The sequence below is a fragment of the Pinus tabuliformis genome, chromosome 1_2 (assembly GCF_031772625.1).
Source record: "Pinus tabuliformis cultivar Carrire ecotype Pingquan chromosome 1_2, CPIR1, whole genome shotgun sequence".
NCBI classification, from domain to species: domain Eukaryota; kingdom Viridiplantae; phylum Streptophyta; class Pinopsida; order Pinales; family Pinaceae; genus Pinus; species Pinus tabuliformis.
Genome location: NC_142298.1, coordinates 1,216,485,569 through 1,216,495,317, shown reverse-complemented (window position 1 = coordinate 1,216,495,317; position 9,749 = coordinate 1,216,485,569). Strand labels below are relative to the sequence as shown.

Genomic DNA, 9,749 nt, shown 5'->3' with positions numbered 1-9,749 from the left:
ATCAAAAGACACATTCATTTGGAAGAGAGGTCGAATTACAATAGTGTTGCATATTAAAATTATATCAGAGAGGCCCTTTTCCATATTCATACAATATACTCATTATTTACGGAGGATTTCATAGGAGAGGCTATAGCCATAGGGAGGTCCCACGTGCAACATCACTACCTCAATTTGAAATCACAAATTTCCGAAACTCCCGTAATCGCAACCCTTTGGCTTCACGATATAACATTGTCGATTCCCCTATTTCTGATAGATGTGATATTCCAATATGCTTCTTTTGATAACTAAATCAGGTCCACAACTTATATTGCAATCGGTAGTCGGGTTCACAAGACTTATGGCAATCAGCAGTCCGATGGTGTCACTCCTTTTGAACTTTGTGATTCAACGAATGCGATATTTAGTTAAGCCATGCTATAATGGTGTAGCGGTTCCACAATGCTATTGTAATTGTAGTTTTCAAGTGGCATTCCTTCGTGATACATAACTTCCAATGCAGATGCGATATACTATTAAATCATGTTATAATGGTGTTGCGGGTCCACAATAATATTGCATCGTTGATCTCATCTTTAATTTGATAGTTGTTGATCCACCCGATTAACAAACCCAATTGCCAATCCTCCACCATTTGATGAAGGTGCACTAGATCCAATGGTTCATAACGATATCGGTCGGGGAACTCGTGCGATGTTTAACCGCCTTTACATAGTCGATAAGGATTATAAATCCTTGATCTTTAAAAGTTCGGGTTCATTCTTGAGATTAATGTTCGATCATTTTGTGACTTGATATCCATTGGATATACGAGATCATCAAATCTACGACCAGCAGGTCTTCAACTAGCACACGGGTTAGCAACAGGCTTAAACCCCATCGTTGACTGTGACATAAGCATTGAAAATGAGATCGACGGCTAGGATTTACTACGGGCCTTTAACCACGATCAAAACAGACATACACTCCTAGCCCCGCACTTCTGATAGCTGTGCTCTTTGTTTTCTTCTCTACTTGCTCTGATGACTATGTACACTCCTATCCCCACTCTTCCGATAGCTTTCCTCTTGTGGCTTATCTTCCTGTGGCCTCTGATAACTTTGTTTATGCTCCTTCGCCGATGTGTTCCTCTTTGCTTCTTTTGGTATTTCATGAGATATCTATGATATGGCTCTTACTCTTGGCACATGCGATAGATCTGCTTTGTCTTGGCTTGTCACTCCTATGGCTTCTCCTCACTCCTATGACTTCTAATACATTTATCTGATAGCTCTGTTTATGATCCTCTACTTTTTTCCTCCTATACTTCCAATATGGCTCCTCCAATGTTTTCTTCTTTACTCCTCTGACATCGTTGTTGCTCTTTGTTCTTTCATTAGAACTTACCCTTGGGCATATGGGATAACCTGCTTCCTTGATGGCTTTTGATGAAATCTTCCTCTTATTCTTTGACTTCTCTTGTTCTTGACTTCCAATGGCTTACAATGTCTTTCCAATCACTTCCCTGATGGCTTTGCTCCTTGGCTTTTTGCTCCCGTTTCTTCACAGATCTGCCCTGCTTCTCCTTGGATTCATATCATCATTTTGTATCCTATAATATTCCCATATTGACATCAATGGCAATCTAGATCAACAAGCCCAAGATTCAATAGTAGCAACATGGACTTAGTGTCACATGTTGCAGTGGATTGTTTGGAGAGACAGATGCAGTAGCCTTAGACCGGAGACTAATCAGCAGAGAGCAATGTTGGCAGCAGTGCAGGTGGCACAATGCAGAAGTCAACAGCAACGTAGAAGAAAAGGGTCAGAGACTAGTAGTAATAAGATTTCAAAATTTATGGTATTATGCTAAACATGGTTAGCTCATAAATTTTGGATGCTTTTATGTTGTTGAACAGCATCAATTGGAAAATGATGCAGTACAGAGCTAGTAGTGGTATTGTTAGTAGTATATGTAGACGGAGTTGTAGTACAGATGCAACAGTGTTAGTGGCAGTGTCATGAGCAGCAATAGCACAATGTTGGTGGCAAGAACAGTGCAGGAAGGAGATGCTTTAGAGACAGAGCATCATGTAGTTGGACATTGTTGCTAGAGCACTTTCCTCGCTAAGAGGGAGTGTTAGTTTTTGGGAGCATTAGATGTGATCTAGCCATGAAAATTGGTGGAGAGGCTAAGGCACATAATTTATAAAGAACCCAGAAACTATTTGGCTAAATTGCATCTGTATTGTATTTTATTAAAATAATTAATATTTTTAATGGGGTTCCTAAGTCTAAACTTATGTAAATTAAAGTATTACTCGGTATTAATTGTTGAATTTCCACGACCTTGGGTCTAGATTAGAGTCTTAAAATCACTGACACTACTAAACAAATAATATCAACCATAAACTACTTTACACAACAAAAATATAAAACAATAAATCACATATGCACAGAACATAAACAACTTATTAATTTTTCAACCCAAATTTCTTATATTAAAAACATACAATACAACACTCTAGGTCTCTCGTACCAGGGATAATGGCCCTCATAAATCCACTACTATAAGACCAAATACTATAACCATATGGTTGTAGCATCTAACAGTTCCTCTCGGTCGTACAATGTACCTATCGGGTCCTTCGGCTCCCGATCTGCAGCTCCTACCTCTATCAATTCTCCAAGTCCATCTAGCCACTGAATCTTGACTATCCAATCTACTCCCTAGTTGTGCCTTCAGCCATCAAGGCCACAACACATCGAGACTCCTATCGAGTTGTTCACAACTCCACTTTTGAACAACTCTCAATCTTCCCACTGCTACTCCTCACCTACTCTTGGACTTCAACCCACTATGGTCTTCGTCTACTACAACGATGAAGACCAACATAGAGCATGGAGGTCTACCACCTATCACTGCAAGATCTCCATCTCCTACAATGAACTTGAGCTAGGAGGACTTCCCTTCATCTGCTGCAGAAGTCCTTCTCCACACACATGCCTCGAGCTACACAATCCTGCTCCTAGTTGATTAGACCCTTGATATTATCAACAACTGCCAGGCTAGTAGTCACCTTTCTCCATCAAGGTATTGCACTCCAGCTTCAACATGGACACTAACATGTTGTCCTCCGATTGACCATAAGTGTCCAATCTCCTCCAGAATTTGTCTTCGCTTACGCTACCCTCTAACAGTCCTCGAGAGACCAAGTTCATGTTGTAGCATCTACTCCTAGTTAGGGCATCCCCACACCTAGGACACCCTTACACATGGCTACCCATAGACTCTGCCAATCTACCATGTGTCCTCACCTAGGACACCATCAATCCATTGTACATGAGTCGATATGCAACATACCTTGTTTCCGTCCTCTTGCCTCTTGATGTAATATGACTTTTCTCACCTTGGCTGCTTGTTAGGCCTCCCAATAGTTCACGTAGGATCCACCAAACAAATTGTAAGGGTATCTACAATCAACACAACAAACAGATCCTTGCAAGATTCAACCCTTGACCCAATACACCTCTAAGCATATTCTTGTTCACCACGTTGCTCTATCTCTGTGGGATTGTCACTAGGGAAATGGATCAACAAATCTTCCCCCTCTCCTTAACTCCCACAGCTTCCTTTAACTAATCCAATGTTGGTAAATACATTGACCCAACAAACATCAAATGTTGTGCCAAAAGGCATACATAAATTCACTTTTTTAGGGCTCTTTGTTTCCTACATTGTTGGATTGGTTAGGGAACTGTAACAACAGACCTGATAGCTTTCAAAATGTGGCTAGAATAGTCTTCAACAACTACAGATTCCTTTCCAAGAGGGGAGGAAGGCCTTGGCTGCAATATTGGGTTGTTCCAACCCCATTCCACCCTTCAGACTCCTCTTATCCACTGCGTCTTGCAACAACAAGTTGTCCCTTGGCAGTGATAGCGATTCTAAGGGCAATCAAAACCCTAGTTTAAAAACAAAAATCAAGATTTGACCCAAAAATATCACTCAGTTCTGATTAGAAAGCATAAAAAATTCTAATAAGTATAAAACTACAATAACTATATTAAATAAACTCCATTATAATATAGTATATAAAAACTCCTTTGTAGGCAAATCTAAATATTAATGTATTATATTTGATTTGATTTGATTTATATTTTCCATCTCAATAATCTCTTTGGAAAATTTCAGTCAGTAAATATGTAAAAATATAAATTAAATATAACTAAAAATTACATGTTTAAATTCAGTAAAAATATATAAACAATAAAGCCTAATAAAATAATTTGAACTCATAAATCATAACAATAATAATCCAAATATTAATTATTCCCAAAAAAAATATTTCTCATAACAATAAATTTTTATACATTTTAATTAATATTTAATATTAAATAAATAATCCAAATATTAATTATTCCAAATATTTCTCAGAACAATAAATTTTTAAACATTTTATTTAATATTTAATATTAAAAAAATAAAAATTTCCCTATCATATCCATGAAATAAGCACCAAACTATCAAAAACATCACATCCCCTTATATAAGTAACATCACTCCCCCCGCAAAAAAAGGAAAAAAAATCCACGATCCGTTAATAGATACGAAGAAGAATTCACGATTCCCAAAAAAATTCCTTTCGGTGGTGTCACTTCTTAGTGCTGGTTAGTTGAGTTAGTTTTAATACAATTTATTTTATAACCCATCTATGATTACAGGTAGGTTTTGGTAATTAATGTTGCATCATTAAGTCTTTTGAATATTGAATATTTATTAGTTTATAATTTTGATAGGTTTTGATCTTTTAAACCTTAGTTAATATAATTAGTCATTGTACCAAAAGGTACAAAGAGAGGTCGATAGATTTATGAAGTTGGAATTGTTGAATTTTTATAAAAGGTCGGGTCACCTTTTTCGTTTCTATTGATATTGTACAGTTTATTAAAATATGAAATAGAGTAAAAGATATAGGAGACAAAACAGGGAATGTAAGATTTTTATACTGGAAGTGAAAAAGAGAACAAAGGAGCATGTCAAAGGAGAAATACTTAAAGAAAACCACAAGACTTTCTATTCATTCACATGTATTTAAAAATGTTGACATGACTAAAACAAAAAAGAAGAAAATTAGAAAATTTCATGTAAATGTATTTTATTTTAAAAACAAACAACTAACCACTCTATAAATGTCATTGCATAAGCCCATGTAAGATAAACATATTCCTATATAACTTTTTTGAAAGCAATTCATGATTACAACTGGCTACACTTGAGAAATATTTTTTAAAATTACCAATGTAAAAACAACAATACTAAAAATAGCAAAAAAAAATAAAAAAAAAATAGAATGTTCGATTACATACAATATTTATGTGATGCGTCAAAGAGAAAACTTTAGAAATATCCAACCGCATTTCAAATCTATTTTGTTCATAAACTCTTCAACAGTACTAGCTATATTTCAAAAATAAAATTCTCAAAACAAAAATTGAATTGGACCTGAAATATCTTTCTGTCGTTAAACGCTGAATTTATGAAAGAAATAAATCATATCAACCACGGTAACGGAACGGGAAATAATACAAATCAAGAAAGTATCGAACCACTGAGCTTAAAGACAGAAATTAAACCTCCTCACGTAACAAAAAGCATACAGAAAAATTAGTTGGGAACATTCCCATAATAGTTTTTGTTAAATAATATGAATTGCTCAAAAATCTAAATCGACTTATACAGAGATCGAGCCCCGAAAAACAGACATTCACATGCCAAACATCAAATTCAAAACCTGTCTTATTTCCACAGGAGTTAACCAGTGTCAACTATTACGAGACATCAAATTGCCCTAGCAAATACACAACCTGTAGAGTCAAGCATCGACAATTTCATGGACAGAAGTATCTGTTAGTACGAAGTTGACAAATAAAAATGTAACTTGAAACTGCAGACTCAAACAGCCCTAACAGGGGTTTTATTCGATTTCCTCGACTTTTTCTTCTTTTTTGAAGCATCGATGCTGTTGGCCGCGACCCCACATTGCAAATCTACAGACTCAATAATCTTTTCGAGTGCTGGAGTTGTAGGAGAATCATCCATTTGAACTCCATCACCGACATCTTGACCACTTAAAGATCCTGTTTCACCCTCTAAAGAGGAGCCTTTCTTCTTCTTTGTGTTCAGGGTTTTCTCTGCATCACTAGTCCTTTTCTTACTAGAAGGCCCACCTGTAATCCCTTCCTCCCCATTTATCTTTGGTCGGTCAATTTGTGCTTCTTTTTCCACACCTTCCATCTCAATGGGCAGCATTCTAGAGTAACTGTAAAGTGAACAGTCAGAGCCCAAGGTCTTCAGACACATATGACGGATGTTATTCCACTTTTCCGGAAGCGCGGACACAAGACTGTCGATAACAGCAACAACATTCTCCACTATTTCCTTGCTGCTCTGAGAAACCCTAGCCACATTAGCAACACAACCAGTAAGCCGAACTGCAAGCTGACTCTAGTTCTCCCCTCCATTTCTGGTGGGTCAAATCCACGGGGACCATATTCCTTTGATCTGTGGGGCATTCTAACTCTGTGAACTTAGGGATCCATACTGCTTTATTTGCCATGAACAAATCAAAAGACAGACGCAATTTTTCTTTATCCTCGGATGTCCTACAATCAGCCATTAGCTATTTGCGATCAAAGACCTTTGAAATGGGTAAATCCTCATCCTTAATCTTGGTCTCGGCAGCTTGTAAAACCTGTTTTCCATTGCCGATAATCAAACATATCTTTTGGCTTCCATCAAAACGAAACAGGGGATGAGGTACTGGGATGCTCAAGGGAATCGTTCATGTACCATCAGATCTCCTTTTCAGCGTAACAACCAAATAAACAAACTCATTGCAACCCAGGCCTTGAGGTTTCTGATCCTTAGGCTTTAAATTAGTCACCGTCAAGAGCAGTTCTACTGCTAATTCTACTATTTCCTCGCTTACTCGAGAGGATACTTGGGATCCATTGCTTTCATTCTCTCTATTAACCATGGCAACTGATCTCACTAAACAAAAAGCAAAGCAATACTAACTTGGCAAATGGGAAAAAAAAGTGTTAGATGAATTTCTAATGCGTTGGTGTGTTCTCTCTTGCTAACAGATGCTACAAGAACAATTCCGTGAAACCTTAAAATCCCGTGAGCAATTCGATTCACAGTGCATGATACTATATATTTTCGATTGAATCCATCATCAGACGTATTATCATTCAAGCATCTAACCAAAAAAATATTTAACGAAACTCATTTAATATCCTTCTAATTTAGAAAGAATATTAATGGAATTTTTAATACTTATGCTGCAAACATATGACTATAAAATTGTTAACGGAAATAGCTTGACGAATACAAAATTTACAATATACGGTTCAATGACTACCTTGTAAGAAAGGTATCCGCCGAGGATTGCAGGAGACAGAGTATCCGGATCCACTCCCTGCTAAGGTCAATGTTCTAAGTTTTCCATCAAAGGTGATGGTAGATGAAGCCCCGATGAAGCTTGGGGCTTGCAAAAAATCTGCCAAAAGCGAGGAAAGAAAAGGAAAAAGCAGTGAAAATATCTTTGAGAGTGACAAAAGAATTGGAAAAAACAGTAATGCATATCTTCCAGAGTGACAAACGAATTGGAAAAAACAGTAATGCAACTCAAAGGGCCAGGTTCAATGCACAACATAACTAGAGGTGAAAAAAGGCAACTCAAATATTTGGAAAAAACAGTCAACTTCAAATCAACAGTTGAAACTGTCAAACTTGATCAAACGGCTCAGATTAAAAGTGTTGACAATTGTGGATGCATAGGAAGGCCTATCGGCCTAATTATGTTCTAATTTATTTGGTAAAAAAAATATTTTTAAGTTCATTTTAATAGATTTGTTAGAATCACAAGTTTAGGTTATGAACTCTCCACAATCCAAATACTTTACAGATCATTTATGGTGTTGAATCCACCCAAGTGCTTTAGGGATCTTTCATAGTGTTGAATTCATATATGTAATACAAAAAATAGTTTAAAAACACAAATTAAAATTTGACCCAAAAAAATCATCCAATCCTAATTAAAAACTACAAAAAATCTAATAATTTTAAAAAGCTTATAACTATATATAAACGGAGTTGTCTTTAGTGGGACTTTTTGGATTTTCGGGGACAATTAAATTGTGCAGAAATTACCCATCAAACTTGTAATTTCTATAAATTTTTACCAAATTTTAAAGAAAAAACTCCTATATAAATAAACTCCCTCTTAATACCATAAATAAAAATACAAAAATCTAATATATTAATTTATTATATTTAATTTAATTTCTATTTTTTTAAATTCCCATATCCTTACGATCACCACTCTTAAAATAATTTTAAATTCCCACATCTTTACGATCACCACTCTTAAACAATAAAAAACTTATATTCACAATATATGGAACATCACTTTGAAAAAACCAAACCTCAGTGAACCCCATACTCGATATCCACGATCAGTTACCATAAAGAAGAATCCACTAGTCTCCAAAAAAATCTTTCGCTTCTTAATCCGGGCTCGTTCAGTTAGTTTTAATACCATTTCCATCATTTGATCGAACTATTTAATACAAGAAGAATCCACGAGTCTCCAAAAATATCTTTTGGAAGGGTCCCTTCTTAATCCGGGCTCGTTCAGTTAGTTTTAATACCGTTTCCATCATTTAATGGAACTATTTAATAGAATTTCCATTTTTAATGGAACTATTTAAACAGATCATGCGTGGATATTGGTGATTAATGCTCCATCAAGTCCTCGGAAGTATTTATTAGCTTAGGATCGTCATGGAATTCGATCGATCCCTTAAAACTCATTCCACATAAATATGCCGTGGTTTATCTGGTAAAGGTTTCCTAAGATTTTTTGGTTTGGATTTTCTTGGAGTTTGAACAACAGAAATCGAGATTTAACCACAAAAGTTTGACCCGATTCTAACGAAAACTCTAAAAAAAAAAAAAGTCCCACATATTTTACAACGAAAACCCTAAAAAAAATTCCCATTTGTATATATAAATAAACTACCTTATAATACGATTCCGAACTCCCTTATAATACAGTGAATAGAAACTCCTCTGTGCGCAGATCTAAGATTGTTCTTATTTTTCTTTGGCATTTTTTCTTGTTTTCCTGTCTATTCCATATAGGCAAAGTATCTTCCATATCCATTCTGTATTTTTTCCAGTCACCTACGTGGTGTTGTACCATAGTTTAATGCCGCTGGATCAAAATCTGCTCGCTTCTCTATATGCAGTTAAGAAGACTTTCATTCAAATTCGAGGGCTGCTATGGCTTCCCCCATTGGATTTACGTCGACTTTCATTCACCTGCAGGTATTTGCACTTACTATTATCAGATCCATCCTTTGCTATTCACTATGACCGCCACTGGTACTTTAGTTGTTGCTTCAACAAACCTTGAGCAAGAAATGCAGAACACGTTTTTAAAGTCCGTTATTTGGCAGCAAGGAACGGATGACCTGTTTCCGTGGCGAAGCACACTGTTCGACCATTTGCCCAGATACCGCTGGTGGTTATCTAGTTACGGCGACGGGTTCGTGTGTTTCAAAGGGCTCTTCATGACTTTGTGCAGAGAGAGGCATAAGTTATTGGTTTTTAACCCTCTCTTTCCCCATGAGTGGAAGATTTTGACCCTTCCTCCCCCATCTCACGGGAGGAACTTGTATACAGCGGTCGCCTTCCA

General features: G+C 36.4%; 1 pseudogene; it reads right to left on the bottom strand.

The window, feature by feature from the left end:
- Positions 1–5,938: 5,938 nt before the first annotated feature.
- On the bottom strand, positions 5,939–7,022 carry LOC149210646 (uncharacterized; annotated as a pseudogene).
- Positions 7,023–9,749: the final 2,727 nt, after the last annotated feature.